General features: G+C 42.2%; 1 pseudogene; it reads left to right on the top strand.

Moving 5' to 3' along the window:
* The first annotated feature begins 1,040 nt into the window (after positions 1-1,040).
* LOC141072979 (uncharacterized) overlaps positions 1,041-17,866 on the top strand; it is a 36,922-nt pseudogene continuing 20,096 nt past the window's right edge.

Below are 17,866 nucleotides of genomic sequence, written 5' to 3'. Positions count from 1 at the left end.
AACTGTGCCAACTTCATTTTCATATCACCGCCACGTGAATTACTCAAAAGTCGATCAATACCAATAACTCGGAGTAGGCTAGAGTTGCATTCATGGATTTTCTTAAAATGTCGGGGTATTGGCTTCAACAAAGTTAAATCATTGATATCACGGGCATTCACAATGTCACGCACATGTTCTCGGATACGTATCTTTAATTGGCAAGTAGTCATACCTACATATATCCAAGAACAGGGACAAACAGCATAGTAAATAACATGGTCTGTACCGCACGTAATATTGTGAGTGATGTGAAAGGTTTTGTCACCCTGGGCATTTTTAAAAGTTAAGGCCCTATCCATATTGGCACAAGCCAAACAATTCTTGCAGGGGTAAAAAACCCATTTTGGACCCCTAGAGCCCAAATAGTTTTCTTTAATTGCACCTCTATATTGGCTATGGACCAATTCATCTCTTAGATTTTTTGTTCGTCTATACGTAATGGCTGGTGCAATACTGATGTTCTTCACCAAAACAGGATCACTTCTTATGATTGGCCAAAATTTCAACAAGGCTTGCCTCATGGAATTCCATTTTTCGTTATATGTGGATATAAACCTTACCTCAGCAGATTCAGATTTGGATTTCCTAGGTTGTAATAAGTCAATTCTATTTTTACTGCGAGCCTTAGACCATCCATGGTTGATGACCGATTAGAATATCCCCTTTCTGAAAAGCGTTGTCCAAGTTCAGAGAATTGAGTTTCAAAAGAGGAGTCACTTGAACAAATTTTCCTTGTTCATAAAAATTGACTATACAGGATACTGTTTTTCAAAGGTTTGGGATGAGAAGAGGTTGCATGTAAAACTGAATTTACGGCTGTCTGTTTCCTATATACCTCTGTATGTAAGAAACCATCATCTCCCTTGAAAATTCAAGTAGCCAAAAACTCAATACTCGTTTGGCTATAATTACACATTAACTTAATGTTGAGATGGTTATCATTAAATTGTTGAATAAAGAGTAATAAGTCAGTTTCAGACCCCACCCAGATGACAAGAATGTCATCAATAAAACGCATCCAGGTTGATACTTGTTCAATCAATGGAGCACAGTTGGTTGGGAAGATGGTACGTTCCCAAGATCCCAGAAAAAGATTTGCGTATGAGGGCACAAGTGCCGCCCCCATCGCAGTTCCCTGAAGTTGGAGATACAGGGTTTCTTTGAATATAAAGAAATTATGCGTAAGAGCATATTCCAGTAAGGAGATGAGAAACTCACTAAACCCACTCTCAAAATTGGACATATGTAAAAAATGTTTGACTGCTTCGATACCATCCTCATGTCGGATTGATGTATATAACGATTCGACATCAAGGGTGACCAGCCACATATTGTTTTCAAGAGGGATGCCTTCTAATTTCCTAAGTACATCACTAGTATCCTTGATATAAGACGGCAAGGATTCAACCATGGGTTTCAGGTGAAAATCAAGAAATGTATTGATTATTTCACACAGACCACCGCCACCAGAGACGATGGGTCGTCCTGGCGGATTAGTAATAGATTTGTGTACTTTGGGCAATAAATATAGACAGGGGGTTTGTGGTTTTTCAGGGATGAGTCCATTGCTCAATTCTTTAGAGATAATGCCATTCAAAAACGCCTGTTCAGTTAGATCATGTAACTGATTTTGAAAGGAGATGGTAGGGTTAAAAGATAACCTCTTATAGCAATTGGAGTCCCTCAGTTGTCTTAATGCCCTTTCTCGTACATCGAGGATGGCCACAAAACAATATTGCCCCCTTTATCTGTAGGTTTGATTTATATTTTTAAGGAGATTAAGTTCTTTCAAAGCAAGCCTCTGATTCTTTGTGAGATTGTCATTGCGTATTCCATTAGGGATGGAACGAAATTCCTCAGTGACCAATCTAACAAATAATTCAATCTCAGGATAAATATTCAAAGGAGGAAATTTTTTGGATTTGGGAACTGGAAACTTACTGACAGTAGATGTTGTAGGTGTTGAATTGCACAATTCCTCCAATATGGCAATCGACTCCTGCTCCTCTGGAGTCCATTCACCTGTTGTGGGGGACTTGTGATGCAACTTCCTCAATACCAACTTTCTTGCAAAAAGATGCGCTGTAAAATAGTCAAAAGGCGCCACAGGGGAAAAGGTTAAACCTAAACTCAGGACATCAACCTGATCCTGGGTCAATTCAATGTCAGATAAATTGATTACCTGTAGTTTGGAGGGCACATTAGAAGACCTTAGGTTACGTTGCTGATATGGACTGTATCTACGATTACCACTTCATCTTCCCCGGTTAATGAGACCTTCTCTTTCAGGCCTTGGTCCAGATATGCTTTCAACAGATGACCCTGATGACATATATGCAGCCCTATCCAAAGAATGGGGCTGGTGCCATTTGTATACATTATTGTTCTGGTAATCATGTAGATCACGTTGGAACTTTTTTGTTTTTGTGTCCTGTATCTCTTTTGCCTAATTAGTAAGTAATTTATTAACTTCACCTTTAAAGGTCTCCATGTCAGTTATAGGGAGGACACCATTCAACTTGGTCTGAATAGACTCAATTTCACCTTCCAAGGATTCCAGAGATTTCTTGTTAATACAAATGAGAATTTCCATAAGAGATTTAGAACAGATAGTACATGTCTCCTCCCATCTATTACGGAGGAGTTGATCACCAACAGGGAAAGATGGGAGAATCCTAACCCTAAGTCCACGAGGTACAAGGCCTTTCGATAAATAATTTTCCAGTGAACCCTTGTTCCACTGTGGGGAAGGTGACTTGACGGACAGACGTGACTGGTAGAAGGAGGGGACGGTTTGTGCACTAGTGACAGAGATTGACAGGTTAGAAAGGTAACAGCAGGGAAAGACAGAAAAGGGAGTGCAGTACCGTGAAATGACCACAAGATGGCAGGGGAGAGTAGTACAGGACTTAACATCAGCTTAGGGCTTAGGAATCCGCTTAGTCATGGGGGGCGGGGAGATAGGAGCCCGGGTGGGAAATTCCCCTGTGAGAGAGGGGATAAATAGAAGAAGGCGGGGCTCCAGGAGAGTTTAGTCCCGGGAGGAGCTCAGAAGAAGACGGAGAAAGTGAGAAGAGCTCGGCCAGGGGGACGGACAAAGGAGAGAGGGGGGTGGCCCTGACCCGACGGACTGCAGGACAGGCAAGGAGAAGAGGCAGCCAGGGGGGAGACCCTGACTTAACGGACCGCAGAACAGACGAGGCCCCGGGGGTACCGATTGGAAGACGACCTCGGGCAGGTGAAGCGCTGGGGGTAGATTGGTCTAGGACGGCCCCCCAGTGAAAGATCCGCGAGGTGCATTACTGCGACTGGAGCTGAAGAATAGGTACCCGGGCATTGCGATACAGTGGTGTAAAGAAGCTGCGGTGCGTGTTTGGTGGTCGTCAGGAGGACGAGAAATAAATCCAGAACTGTTACAAGTGGAAGCTGTCTCCGTCTCATCTTTGCCTCGTCTGGTAAGCAGTGGCCCACCCCCCTACCACACCACCATATACACGTTCTTTTTCTAGTGAGTTGTTTAAATGTATTTTTCAGTTCAATAATGCTCCCACTCTCATTACCACCACTCTGCACATGTTCTCCTTTAAAGATAGAGTCAATATTGGAGAGCCACGCCTGGTCTCTAGCTTTAATATCCATGGTCAAAAAGTACTGTGAAAACACAGAATAACAGTTAGAAAACCAAAAAAGTGACCATAAATATGATATGTCAACTTCCAACAGATAGTATTAAACCCAAAGAAGGGAAGTGCCAGACAAGATTTAAAATCTAAGTGATTTATTAATTAGTTATTTAAAATTGTAACAAATAGATACAAGATTATGCAGAACAAGGCAGCGAACGTTGCGCGCTGCTTACACTCTGAAATTAGCTGATGGCATCAAAACGACGCCATGCAGAGGGAAGGTGAGTAAAATTGTTCATTTTTTTATGTGAGCAGCATGATGGGGGCCATATATACGAGGATCAGGTGGCATCTATACCACGATGATAATGAGAGTCGTGTATATCAAGGTGGGAATGGGGGCCATGTATACCAGGACGGGGTGCCATGTAAACCAGGATGGGGTTGGGGGCCAGCCCTATATACCAGGATGATTAACCATGTAAACCAAGATGGGGATGGGGGACATGTATACCAGGATGAGGGGCCACTTATACCTGGAATGGGGGCCATATATAACTGGATGAGGACATACATCTCATAAATGAGAGCATATATACCTGAATGGAGCCACTTATACCAGGATTGGGACATATATATACAGACCCTATTACCCCTATAACAATATCAGCAGCAGATCCCCCTCCCATAACAGTGTGTCATGACCACATTTTTTGCTTCAATTTTTTTTCTATTTTCCTCCTCTAAAACCTAGGTGCGTCTTATGGTCTGGTATGTGTTATAGTCCAAAACATTTGGTAATGTCTGTCCGCTGTGTTTTTGAAAGCAAAAAAGCTTTTATAACAGCCTCAAACTTCTGTGTGTGACTCAGACCTGAGATCTAACGTGATAGAAGATTACAGTGCGGGGAAGACGGGAACCTTCATATAGACGGCCGGTGGGGATGGAGTCAGTGATGGACTCTGGCCAAATATGTTTCTAGAGCCGTAGTAGAAGATGAAGATGTCGTCCTCATCATGAAGTAGTTATTTCTCCTGTCCCGTGTAATGAATATCTCCTGCAGTATTGCTAATGCCGATTCCAGTGTCGGGAAATGAGACGAGAATTAGCGTTATGGAAGATGAGTCTATGAGGAACGTATTCAGCTGCCGACTCCGAGGGAGAAACTGCTTGTTGTCTGTGGCCTAAATATATAGGTTTTATTAGATGTCAGGGAAAAAAACAGAATGTTTTAAAATAATAAAAATATAATTGCTGCTTGGGTCCCCGCCGGTCTCTGTATTTTTTGGTTTGTCCTAACGAATTTGTGATTCCTACAGCAAATCAGTTGCCGAAGCAGTGACTAACATAGCCAGTGACTGGGAGCATGGAGGAGATGTGTTAGTCAGCAATTCAACTTATGTTCCAGTCCATAAAAGACTAGAGAATACAACATCTACACGTTTTATCTTCTGAAATGTTTCCCCTTATTGTCTCCAGTAATTGTATTATTATACGGAATTCTTTATAATGATTCATCGTCTTCCCATTCAGGTCTCTACAATATCAGATCCTGTCAGTGGACATCTTCTATATTAAGAGAATTTTTCTTGACTACCCAAGAATGGATATGGAGAGGGACAAGATGGTGGAGAGGATATTACACCTCACCCTAGAGATCCTCTTCCGGCTTACTGGAGAGGTGAGAGATTCTGATGACGTCACATTACATCATTCTTATCTATGGGAATAACAGATGGACAGAACTGGAGAGGTGAGGACTCTGGAAATGTCTGTAGTGAGATTTATTAATGTGTCTTTCCATAACCAGGATTACATAGTAGTGAAGACCTCTAGTGAGCGCTGTAAGGACCCTGTGTCCGAGGGATGGGGAAGACCGCTGAGCCCAATCACTGGGCCTCCACCTCACCCACTGATACATGAGGACATCAATGACCAGAAGATCCTAGAACTCACCTACAAGATGATTGAGCTGCTGACTGGAGAGGTGACGCTGGTGGGAATGCTGGGACATTAAAAAAACGCTATGAAGGGATCGGGGGGATGACGGTATCATTGTATGTGTCAGGTTCCTATAAGGTGTCAGGATGTTGCTGTCTATTTCTCCATGGAGGAGTGGGAGTATTTAGAAGGGCACAAAGATCTGTACAAGGACATCATGATGGAGGTTCCCCAGCCCCTCACATCACCAGGTAATAGACAGGACTAAATACACACGGCCTATAATTATTTTATGTAAAGAATGAATTCAGTCCCTGTATGTGTTTCCTCCAGATCTATCCAGTAAGAGGACAACACCAGAGAGATGTCCCTGTCCTCTTCTTCCACAGGACTGTAAACAAGAAGATCGCAGTGTTCCTCAGGATCATCAGGTAGATGGAGAGAAGGTGTCAGGAGATCTCCCCTATGATGTGTAGACGGCTGTGAAGGTCTTGTGCTCAGTCTTGTTTTATCCACCAGTATTATATGTTTTATACTTGTGTAATGAGAACGGTGGAGATGGCAGGATTAGAGCTGATCATAGATGGGACTTCTCCATCTGTCGGTGACTTTTACAATATTTGTTTCAGGGTGAAGATCTGACCCATATTAATACTACAGAGACATATGTGAGGGGTGATGAGCGGTGTAAAGAGGAGATTCCCACATATGACTACCCAGGTGAGTAGTAACCACTAAATGCAGAGAAGTCACAGATTCTTCTCAGTCACCGGCTGTGGCTGCTTTATTGGTGGTGTAGTCTGGACGTGTCACAGTCATGTGATCCCCATTTTGCTGGTAGGGCACAACATTCTCCTCCATCCAATGGCTTTGTGAAAGTGTGAAAACCCTTTTGTATAGAGCTTACAACCTGCTGGATCCACCTACACCCGGAGATTAGAACACGCTGACCGTTACCAGCTCAGGTCTGTAAACTTCAAAGCCAAATAACAGCGTATGTAGAATGTGCTGACAGGATGTAATGCAGGGCATCTAAGAGAAAGTGGAGGGTAATGATGCTGTTGGCTTCCTAGATCCCTGATATCTTCTTGGATGAATCTCCCTTCTCTCCCTTCTGTGCTGCTGAATGTGCTCATATGGTCCCTACAAAACCAGGTCCAGTCTTTCTGGCCAAACTTCGCTTTTATGATCGACAACATTGAATGTGCAGTGAGGCCAAGTGTGAATTTCTGGACAATAACAACAGAGTTTCCCTTAATCCTGACATTTAGATTTCTTTTAACACCGACTAATGTCAAACAGGATTGTGATAAACCACATAAAGCACATTACACCTGTGCCATGATATATCTGTAAGCTGTGCGTGGCTGATGGCTGTAATATACATTTATTCACACCTGCAGGAGATGTGCTGGCATGGCTCTAGCCCTGGGTTCATGAATTCACTACACGTCATAAAGTACATCATATTTTCGATCCTAAGGGATTCCGATTACTGCAAAATCTCTGCTGAAATGGGGGCGCTAATACTTTTTCTATTTTTCTGGTCAGGACTTACAGTAGCTCCAATGGTCCGCCATAAACTCCAGTGCCACTCCAGTTTAGTATTGGAGTTCTCCCCTCATGCAGACTTTGTTTTTGGGGATGTAACATAGAACAAAAAAATGTCTTTTTTTTCATGTTTATTCTGGTTGATAGTTTAATTGTGGTAGGATCAGCCTGCCTCAGTTATGTGCAGGGCCGGCGTTAGCACCAGGCAGACCAGGCAGCTGCCTAGGGCCCCCGCTCCCCCAGGGGCCCCCCAGCCAGTGGCATGCCGCTAACAGTGGCATATCACGCAGCCGCTATGGGGCTCTCATGAGTCAGGGGGCCCGCCGGCCGCCAGTGCCGACTCCCCCCCCGGATTCAATTGAGAGTATGGTGACTTTTCTCCAGAAGTGCAGGGGTGAATGAGGAGGGGGTGTGTCTGGACTACATCTCCCGGCATGCACTGGACACGTCACTCCCGGAAGTATAGTGTGGATTGAATGAAGAGACTGGAGCAGGTGAGGAGCGAGCGCCACTGCTGGGGGGAGTAGTCCTCACCTGGGGGGGAGTAGGTCTCTGCCGGTCCATGGTGTGGGCTGCTACTCTCTGGTATCAGCCTCCTGCATTACTGGGATGTTCATTAGTAACTCTGTGTTTCCCCGGGAGGTAATGAGAAGTGTGGGATAATTCACATGCTGCGCTCTTCTGCCTTCTGTGCAGAAGTGGCTCCTCTGGGTGCAGGCTGCTCTCTGTCACCAGCTGCTCCTCAAGATCCGTCTCAGCCATCTCTGGTTATTCAGGCTGAATAAACAGCAGATTTGTTTTCTGTTTCTTTTGTTTTATTCTTTGCTTTATTCTTCTTTGTGGCCGAGAGATGAAGAATGAAGCCGATGTTTGTTGTTACGAATGTGCAGTCCCCAAGTCTGCGTTAATTTTGCCTGAAGTTTTTTTTTTTTTAACAAGTGATTTTAGATCTGAGCATTTTGTATTTTTTTTAAACTTGCGGCTGTACATGATCAGCAGGGTGCACAAGGGGTTAATGCGGATGGGGGCAGCAGGACCGGGCACCACAGAGCGTGTCCAGCCCCCCGCTGCTGCCACCATGCATGGCATAATGATGCTGTACTGCTGCAGGACGACGCGGCCGCTGGTGGCCCCAAGTAACAGGACACATCCAGCCCCTGTAATATCCCGGCCCACTCCATCACCCTCTAATATTCATTATATAAAATATATCATAATGTGTCACCTGCAGAAGTACAGTTCAAAGCAATGATGGAGGAGAGAGCGTCAGCTGATGCTCCCTCTCCCATTATTCCCTTCTGCCTCTGACACTGCATGTGCGCGATGACGTCACTTCATCGTGCACCCACTGTGTGCTGTGCAGACTGCAGCCACTGAGACCGGAGCCGAGCCGGAAGCAGCGCGGGCAAGAGGAGGAGAGGTGAGGATTTCATTTTTATTTTTTTTTAAATATATCAGTGAGTAGTGGACTGTGGGTCCATTCTCGGGGGGGGGGGGGCTACATTATATTCTATGGGGGGCTGTATTATAATCTATGAGGGAGGATTGCATCATACTCATTGATGGGGCTACATTATATACTATGGGGAGGTTGGCTGTATTATATTCTATGGGGGGCTACATTATATTCTATGGGGGGCTGTATTATATTCTATGAGGGAGGATTGTATCATACTCATTCATGGGGCTACATTATATACTATGGGGAGGTTGGCTGTATTATATTCTATGGGGGGGCTACAGTATATTCTATGGGGGCATGTATTATATTCTATGAGGGAGGATTGTATCATACTCATTCATGGGGCTACATTATATACTATGGGGAGGTGAGCTGTATTATATTCTATGGGGGGCTACATTATATTCTATGGGGGTTATATTATATTTATTATATTTTATGAGGGGTAAATGCATCATACCCTATGAGGGGGCTACATTGTATTCTATGGGGGCTGCATTATTTCTATAGGGGGGCTAGATTATATTGTATGGGGGCTTCATTATACTCTATGAGGGGGCTACATTATATTCTATGGGGGGCTGCATTATACTATATGAGGAGGGCTACATTGTATTCTGTGGATGGGCTACATTATACTATATAAGGGGGGTGCATTATATTATATGGAGGGGCTGCATTATACTCTATGAGGGGGCTACCATATATTCTATAGAGGGGCTGCATTATACTTTGATGGGGGCTGCATTATATTCTATGGGGGTTACATTATATTGCATGGCGGGGCTGCATTATACACTGAGGGAGCTACATTATATTCTGTGGGGTGGCTGCATTATGCTCTGTGGGGTGGCTGCATTATACTGTATTGAGAACTATAGGGAATACAATATACTATATGAAGAACTATGGGGTGCATTATACTATGGGAAGTGAATTGTAATACATGGATGACTATGGTGGTGCATTATATTATATGGAACACTACGAGGAGTGTATTATACTATATGGAGGACTGAGTGTATTTTAATATATGGAGGGCTATGAGGAGTGTATTATACTATATGGAGGAATATGGGAAGTGTATAATACTATAGAGGACTGATAAGTGTATTTTAATATATGGAGGTCTGAGGACTATAGTGAGTGTATTATACTATATGGGGGACTATAGGGAGTGTATTATACTATATGGAGGACTGGGGAGTGTATTATGCTATATGTGGGACTATAAGGAGTGTATTATACTATATGGAGGACTATAGGGAATGTATACTATATGAAGGACTATGGGGAGTGTATTATACTATATGGAGGGCTATGGGGTGTATTGTACTAAACAAGCACCGAGTGATTGGATTGTTGATGCTGGAACAAAAATCATTGTTCTCAGCAGCACATCACAGGTGTAAACTGTAGAGGTGCTGCTGATGACATGATACTGTATGGGGACAAATTGATCCACTAGTGATTGTTCTGTCCCCATTCTTTCTCCGTTGGTGTAAAGAGGCCAGGAAACAAGTGTGGAACGACTTCAATATTGTCGATCACACTCGTTTAGCGGCCTGAACACAGCGCACGTAAATACAAAATGCTTCTGTGTGATGTGCAATATGTTAGCATTTGGGGCCCCATTTTAAACTTTTGCCTAGGGCCCCACTTTGCCTAAAACCGGCCCTGGTTATGTGAGTAGTTTCTTCTTTTTTTAAGTCTCCATTACCTCTTCCAAATGTGCAAGATCTAAATTGAAGCCCCAGCTCTGCAGTATTATAAAAAGTTCTCTTTTAATGTCTAATATTTTTTCTTGAAACTCATCTAAAAGAAAATATTGGCCCTTATGATAGTTTAGATTGCCAAGAATCAACAAGCCCCGTACTCTAATTCAGTGTTCCCCAACTCCAGTCCTCAAGAGCCACCAACAAGTGAGGTTTTCAGGATTTCCCTTAAGATTGCACAGGTGAGATCTGCTCACCTGCACAGGCAATAATTCCACCACCTGGGCGATACTAGGGAAATACATAAAACCTGAGGACTGGAGTTGGGGAACACTGCTCTAATTACTGCAGAGAGGTTTCACCACTAGTTACTCATATTTTACTGATGAAGACTATTGAATTTGAACATTTCAATAGATGTGTTATTGTCTATAGTCACAGTTTTTGATTACAGTAGTTACTGCCCATAATACTCCCATTTTTCACATCTGACGTGTCGTTTTATGTGGTGATAAATTTGGCATTCTTCACAAAGGATAATAACCATGTATAAGTATATAAGGGGACAATACAAATATCTCTCCGAGGATCTGTTTATACCAAGGAAGGTGACGGTCACAAGGAGGCATTCTCTGTGTCTGGAGGAGAGAATGTCTTTCCACCAACATAGAAGAGGATTCTTTACTGTTAGGGCAGTGAGAATCTGGAATTCCCTGCCTGAGGAGGTCGTGATGGTGAACTCAGTCGAGGGTTTCAAGAGAGGCCTGGATGTCTTCCTGGAGCGTAACAATATTGTATCTTACAGTTATTAGGTTCTTTAGAAGGACGTAGATCTGGGGATTTATTCTGACGGAATATAGGCTGAACTGGATGGACTAATGTCTTTTTTCGGCCTTGCTAACTATGTTACTATGATAATAGGAAACAAATGGACCTCACAGATTATTTTTCAACTTCTCTTGAATCCAATAATACCCTGTACATGGTTATACACTACTGTCTGGGAACATGGCAAGGTTAAGAAGGGAAGGAGCGTCATTTTGCTATTTGAATGCCCATCTTCTTGGAATAGTTTACAGACACAATGTATTGGTTACCTGGCAGCTCAGAATATAGCTACCACGATCAGGCTTGGCACTATCTACTCCGCTTTGCAGATCCCAAGGATTACCTTGCTCATCATCCTTTACGTGGATCTGTTCTTACCCATAGACCCCGAGGCTTGGGCCATGGTGCTACCTGCTGTTCTGTGGAGTGAGGTGGGATGAAGAATAGTCAGGTAGCTGGGTCAGAACCAGGAGGGCAGAGAAAATGCAAAATCAGAAGAACAAGATTAGTCACTAAGGGGTCACAACAGCTGAGCACAGAGAAGACTGAATCAGAGAAGAACAAGGCTGTGTCCGGCATCTTCCTGCAATTTGCTTTGAGCTTTAGTAGGGTGTGGTGCTTTCCAGTTGGTGAAAGCAGAAAGCAGATTACTCCAGATGGACAGCACACACACCCATAATGCCAGACTGGATGATCACAGCAACCCTAATCTAAGTGGCTGAACAGAGCCTGCTCCACCCAGAGCTTCTGGTTCCCACATCTCCATCCCCAGCATTGCCTACTGAATGAATAAGGCCATGCCTGGTGAAAGAAGCAGAGGTGGCAGGTGCAGATCCCAGACAAGATGGTACACACCACTATCACAAGCCTTAATATGACAAAATGCAGAAAACCAGAGCAGTAGAAAACCCCATAAAGTGGCTCCATTGTGGAAATTATAACCCTCAGTGAATTAATCTATAGTAGTGACTATTTTGACTCCACAGCCACTTTCCGGAAATTAGCATGCAGTGGATGTTGGAGATTGAAAAATTGCAAATATTCCATTTTATTATGTACCACATAGTGCCCAGATTGTGCTCCAGGAGACACCGTAAGTTAAGTGGGTTCTTCTCACTATAATAATGACAAATACATGGGTGCTAGTTTTGGTTTGGACACACTGCAAGGTTCAGAAGCGAGAGGAAAATTTGACTTTGTGAATGTGGATATTGCTGGATTGGTTTATAGAAGGCATGTTGCTTTTCAAGAGCCTTTGAGCCATTAATAATATGGAAACCTCTGTTCTTCCACAGAGAGATGGTGGACCAGAGTGGGGTAATGTTTTTTGTACGATTAGTAGAAGTTTTTATTGGTGGTGTTTTTACCTACAAAACGTTGTTTGGTGACTTTTTATTCCATATTTCGGGGGGGGAGCTGAATGACAAACAGTTGAACTCCACGCTCTACTGGTTCATCCTATAAGATTTTCTATTAGATTGTGAATGGTCATTGTCTTGATGAATGATTCAAGATTTCATAGAATCATAGAATGGTAGAGTTGGAAGGGACCTCCTCGGTCATCTGATCCAAGTCCCTGCTCAGTGCAGAATTCAGTAAATCATCCCAAACAGATGTCTGTCCATCTTCTATTTGAAGACTTCCATTGAAGGAGAACTCAACACCTCTTGTGGCAGCTTGTGCCACTCATTGATCACCCTCACTGTCAAAAGGTTTTTTCTAATATCTAATCTGTGTGTCTTCCAATTCAGTTTCATCCTATTGCTTCTAGTCTTTCCTTGTGCAAATGAGAATAAATCAATAAAGCTATTTTTACATAATGTAAAAAATAATTGGTTTTATTCTTAGCAGATAACTGTACCAGGAGATCAGAGGGACAGCTGACTTCTTCAATTTTAAAATCAGATGATACTGAGATCACACAGGATACAATTAAAGTGAATGCCACTATTCCAGATATACCATCATCCCTTCACAGCAAAGATCTGTCATCTGATTCACTACCGACTACTAAGGGAAATCAAAGACACAAAAGAGGCATTAAAAAACAAACTGCTCCTAAAACAAGGAAGTCTTTATCATGTTCAGAATGTGGGAAATGTTTTAGTCAGAAGTCAAATCTTGATGGGCACAAAAGAACTCACACAGGAGAGAAGCCTTTTCCATGTTCAGAATGTGGGAAATGTTTTAGCTGGAAACATCATCTTGAAAAACACCAACGAACCCACACAGGAGAAAAGCCTTTTTCCTGTACAGAATGTGGAAAATGTTTTGCACAGAAATTTGAACTTGTTAGACACCATAAAGTGCACACAGGGGAGAGACCTTTTTCATGTTCTCAGTGTGGGAAATGTTTTAAACGGAAATCAAATCTTGATTGCCACCATAGAACTCACACAGGGGAGAAACCTTTTTCATGTTCTCAGTGTGGGAAATCTTTTAAGCGGAAATCATATCTTGATAGCCACCGTAGAACTCACAAAAGGGGTAAGCCTTTTTCATGTTTAGAATGTGAGAAATGTTTTGCAGATAAATCACATCTTATCGAACATCAGAGACGGCACACAGGGGAGAAGCCTTTTTCTTGTTCAGAATGTGGAAAATGTTTTGTGAAGAAATCAGATCTTAATAGACACCATACAATCCACACAGGGGAGAAGCCTTTTTCATGTTCTCAATGTGGGAAATGTTTTACCCGGAAATCGAATCTTGATAAACACCAGGGAGATCACACAGGGGAGAAACCTTTTTCATGTTTAGAATGTGGTAGATTTTTTGACTGGAAATTTCAACTTAATAACCACCAAATAATTCACACAGGGGAGAAGCCTTTTTCATGTTCAGAATGTGGGAAATGTTTTAACCGGAAATCGAGTCTTAAAGAACACCAAAGAACCCACACAGGGGAGAAGCCTTTTTCATGTTCAGAATGTGGGAAATGTTTTGTGAAGAAATCACAACTTGTTAGACACCATAGAATCCACACAGGGGAGAAGCCTTTTTCATGTTCAGAATGTGGGAAATGTTTTAACCGGAAATCGATTCTTAATAAACACCAAAGAACCCACACTGGGGAGAAGCCTTTTTCATGTTTAGAATGTGAGAAATGTTTTGCAGAGAAATCACATCTTATCGAACATCAGAGACTCCACACAGGTTAGAAGCCTTTTTCCTGTTCAGAATGTGGAAAATGTTTTGTGAAGAAATCACAACTTGTTAGACACCATAGAATCCACACAGGGGAGAAGCCTTTTCCATGTTATCAGTGTGGGAAATGTTTTAAATGGAAATCAACTTTTATCTTCCTAAAAGAACTATCCATGAGTAGGACAATCCCTTGTTATTCCTGTTTGGTCTTATTAAAGTAAAAACATTTATACTCTCCTCCTGCTCCAGCGCCATTCAAATTCAAGCAGCTTCAGGACTTGCACTCCTAGAGCTCACATGAGGTTTTTACATCACATGAGCCCTGCACCCAGTCAGCACTGCCTTCACTGTCCCAGCCTTCAGACATATTGAACATCAACATTAAGGCTGCTCTCTGACTTCCTCTTGATGTCCGATTTGTCCGAAGGTGGGGACAGTGATTCAGTACAGACTGGGTGCAGGGCCCAAATGACTTATCAACCTTAAGTGAGCTCCTAGGAATGCAAGTGCTGACACCTCTGGAATGGTGCCAGCATGGTAGGTGACTATAAATATTTTTATTTTAACCCCTTAACGTCCAATGATGGACAGAGTCCATTTTTTCATTACTTTCAATGGTGAAAAAAAACATTCACCATAAATGTAATTTTAACATTTTACTACCTTATCTGGGCATGTGGTGTGACATAGTGAGACACATCCTGTTTAATTCATAGCATACCAAACAAGAAAATAATGACCATATGTCCCATATAAAAATATATATCTTCGTCAGGGGGTCTGACGAAGGCTATAGGCCGAAACGCGCGTTGGGGAGGGGCGGCTATCCTAGGCGGTCAGGAATCTTTATAGCCCGTAAGTTATAATTCTATATAAAACTGTCAGTTTTGTACTTTGTTATTTTTGAGTTTTATACTGCGGGCTTATGTACTTGTCCTGTGCCAGGATACGTCTCATGTAGGCAGACATATGGACGGATATGGTATAGGTGTTTAAACTGGCTTATTTTATATTACATACCTATATGGTGACACCTGTTGGCTGTTCAATATACTGCACAAATTTTTTTGCACTTTCATTGGGATTTTTGCTGGTTATTTTTTATTTATTCTTTATACTGTATGTATCTGCACGATTATTATATTATATTTTTCACATTATCATAATTTTATTAATTGCACTAATATTTTTAGCAGTGTTATTATCCTGTCACTATGTTTTTTTCATAAATATACACTGCACATGTGTGTCTGTTGCAGCATGTTTCCCATTATGGGTGTGATTTTACATACTGGTTAGTACCGCCCCCTTTTGTTTGTACTGGATATTAAATTGCATACATACATTGATGCTTTGCAATAATATTTTTATATAAATCCTGTTTTTTATTGTATAATAAATTAAAGATATATATTTTTATATGGGACATATGGTCATTATTTTCTTGTTTGGTATGCTTTGTGTAGTTTTTATGACTGTCCTTTAGAAATATTACATAGTCTGTGGTGAGTTTCAGTTAAATATAGACCATTTGGTTTATAACGATAAGTGAAAAACTGCTCTTCCACTGCATCCTCTTTGTGTGTTCTGTTTAATTCATGAAGAAGGGACTCTGAAAATCACAAATCCTATGCACACAATGCAAGAACTTCCAAAAATTTGAAGGAAGAGGGATTCTGATACATAAAGAACATAAAGGAGGGTCTCATACACATTCCTGTTATGAATGGGTCACCGAGAAGGATAGCAGGCCCAGGCTAAGCCACAGAAAACCAGAACTTCCAAAAATTAGAAGGAAGAGGGACTCTAATACATAAAGGACATAAAGGAGGGTCTCATACACATTCCTTTAAAATTGTTAGAAAGTGGAACTCCTAGACTCATAAAGTCTATGCACTAAGTGCAAAGTCTGAAAATTATTTAAAGGAGGGACTCCAATACACCCTTGATGACATGTAGTGGAGGCCTCAGAAAACCCCTTTTCTTCCCATTGTTAAGATATGTAAAGCCTATGCTCTGAGTGCAAGATCTAGCAAAAATTTAAATGAGGGTGTGATGACACATCATTTTATCTTAATTAGCCAGATATCTATCTTCAGTAAGCCATGAGGAATAGACGGTTATCTATATGAAGACTTTTGAATTTTGCAATTGTTCTTCAGTTGGTCAAGAACCATACACTGTTGTCATGAGTCTTAAACGCTGATTTTTGATAATTTTAAATGGCTAAAGTTTGCCTCTTACATCAGCTCCTACAATTTATTGTCTACTTTCTTTGCAAGACACTGATGCAGGGTCTTTGAACAATGGATGTTTGCTTAATATATTGAATGACCATTGTGTTGGTCTTGTAGCTTGTTGTCTTACAAAACAAAGAAATAAGAACTATGCAAATTGATTAAATAGTCAAACAATACACAATAACCTCATCACGTATTCCTCTTGACCTCTGGATGCTGGCTTGAAGGACAACAATTGTGAGCTATATAAGTGGGATATGCCTCTAACAATATACGTGGAGACAGCTAAGAGATTCACAGACACAAAGAACCAGATTCTCTTTACATAACCACAGCCAGGAACACTTTACAGGGTAGCTGCCAGATTTTGGCTCTATCACGAGTGACACAGATCTGACATTCTACAGGATGCCAGCTTAGAGGACCACGGCCCTGGCTGAAAGAATATAAATCTGCTTCATTGACCACCACTGAACCTATGAATACATTTGTGGTAGTCAGGATTTGGAGCTACCAGTCACCGGAGGCCCTTGTTTGTGAAAGCCAGGAATGGAAGTCACCTGGCTCCGTGGAAATGTTCGGAGAAGCCAGGTTGTGACCTTCCCAGCACCTGGCCTTGTATCTCAATGGACTGCCAACTTCCTAAGCTTCTTGTTACCTCTTCTCTGTGCAAGGGAGAGGTGGAGGTAGCTGGCCCTGGAAACTCTGAAGTCACAGCTGCTCTTATCCCAGCGAATCAGTGGGTGATACTGTGATTTGCACCATCTTGGGTATTTTGCTGGTACTGTTTGATGTGTTATTTGCCTGTTTGTGGTTCAATAAAGTATTGCCACACTGTTTAACCTCATCCTGTGTTGTCTGAGTAGTAATATGCACACGGTAAAATGAGAGTGGTTGTCACGCTGCTGCTATGCAGGTAGATGCAAGCTCCAATAGATGGCAATAGAGTGAAGGGAGGACTGCACACAGCAAGAGCAGACCTGCAGTGCAGCAGTGAGGCTGTCACCAGGTGACAGCAGAATAGTCAAACAAGCCGAATCAATATTAGTTTGTAGCGCAGTACCAAAGGAATAAACAAACACAGGACTCTGAAGCAAGCCAAATGGGTCAGTACCGGTCAGGACCAGATATGCCAAAAACAAGAGACAAACAGCAGGTCAGGGTCCAAGCTGAGTCAGGTACCAGGGAGTCCTAAACATGAAAGGAAAACACTGAGTCGGGACAGGGAGTGGGAAACAAACAGATACGGGCAAAGTCAGCAACAGCAGGAGGACAAATCAGGGTAATACCAGAGTCAGATACTCATGCCGTAGG

This window comes from Dendrobates tinctorius, unplaced genomic scaffold (genome assembly GCF_039654945.1).
Source record: "Dendrobates tinctorius isolate UK_male_01 unplaced genomic scaffold, ASM3965494v1 ptg000294l, whole genome shotgun sequence".
Taxonomy (NCBI): Eukaryota; Metazoa; Chordata; class Amphibia; order Anura; family Dendrobatidae; genus Dendrobates; species Dendrobates tinctorius.
Note: the sequence above shows the minus strand (reverse complement) of the source record. Positions and strands in the feature narration are given on the sequence as shown.